The 1,389-nt window shown below is 44.0% G+C and overlaps 1 pseudogene; it reads right to left on the reverse strand.

Annotated features, from left to right (window-relative positions):
• Positions 1-99: 99 nt before the first annotated feature.
• On the reverse strand, positions 100-588 carry LOC112616865 (annotated as a pseudogene).
• Between the last annotated feature and the right edge of the window lie 801 nt (positions 589-1,389).

Below are 1,389 nucleotides of genomic sequence, written 5' to 3' on the forward strand. Positions count from 1 at the left end.
TTTTTTTTTTTTTTTTTTTTTTTAACCAGAAACATGTATACTTTATTGAATGCCATTGTAGAAAAGTGTGTGAGGATAAAGGGCTGATGCAGGACTCGGCTCTGGGGGCAGGACCAGGAATGGAAGGTGGAGCACGTGGAATGCAGGTTATAGGCAGAGCTCCTGGCCTGAATGATGTCTCCTGATCTATCGATGGGCTTGGTAGATCAATACTGGGATGACAATGAGCGGAATGGTCATGAGGATGCCCAAAATCAGGGCCCAGATGTTCAGGCACTTGGCAGTGGAGGCATAGGCCTGGGCCCTAGTCAGGTCGCCAACCATCTTCCTGTCGCTAGACTTCACGGAGTAGGCGAATGCTATGAAACCCAGGCAGCAGGGGTTCATGAAGAGGGTGTTGAACAGGGACCAGACAACATGGTCGGGCACGGAGGTCTCGCTGTGGATGTGGATCACGGTGGACGTCGGGGGAGCAGGGTTGTGGGGCGCCCCCAGCACAGCTACCTTGTGCTCTTCCTTGAGCATCTCATAGCTGGGGGGCTGGCCGCTGTTGACAGGAGAGAAGACCGTTTGGACCGTGTGGTTCATGGTGTCCTGTGAAGGCCAGTAGTGTTTCCTGATTTTTTTAATGATTGCCATTCTAACTGGTGTGAGATAGTATCTCATTGTGGTTTTGATTTGCATTTCTCTGATGGCGAGTGATGATGATCATTTATTCATGTGTCTGTTGGCTGTATGAATGTCTTCTTTTGAGAAGTATCTGTTCATATCCTTTGCCCACTTTTTAATGGGGTTGTTTGTTTTTTTCTTGTAAATTTGATTGAGTTCTTTGTAGGTTCTGGATATTAGCCCTTTGTCAGATGAGTAGATTGCAAAAATGTTCTCCCATTCTGTAGGTTGCCTGTTCACTCTGATGGTAGTTTCTTTTGCTGTGCAGAAGCTCTTTAGTTTAATTAGATCCCATTTGTCAATTTTGGCTTTTGTTGCCATTGTTTTTGGTGTTTTAGACATGAAGTCCTTGCCCATGCCTATGTCCTGAATGGTATTACCTAGGTTTTCTTCTAGGGTTTTTATGGTATTAGGTCTAACATTTAAGTCTCTAATCCATCTTGAATTTATTTTCATATAAGGAGTAAGGAAAGGATCCAGTTTCAGCTTTTTACTTATGGCTAGCCAATTTTCCCAGCACCATTTATTAAATAGGGAATCCTTTCCCCATTTCTTGTTTTTGTCAGGTTTGTCAAAGATCAGATGGCTGTAGATGTGTGGTATTATTTCTGAGGGCTCTATTCTGTTCCATTGGTCTATATCTCTGTTTTGGTACCAGTACCATGCTGTTTTGGTTACTGTAGCCTTGTAGTATAGTTTGAAGTCAGGTAGCGTGATGCC

Source organism: Theropithecus gelada, unplaced genomic scaffold (genome assembly GCF_003255815.1).
Source record: "Theropithecus gelada isolate Dixy unplaced genomic scaffold, Tgel_1.0 HiC_scaffold_11550, whole genome shotgun sequence".
NCBI classification, from domain to species: domain Eukaryota; kingdom Metazoa; phylum Chordata; class Mammalia; order Primates; family Cercopithecidae; genus Theropithecus; species Theropithecus gelada.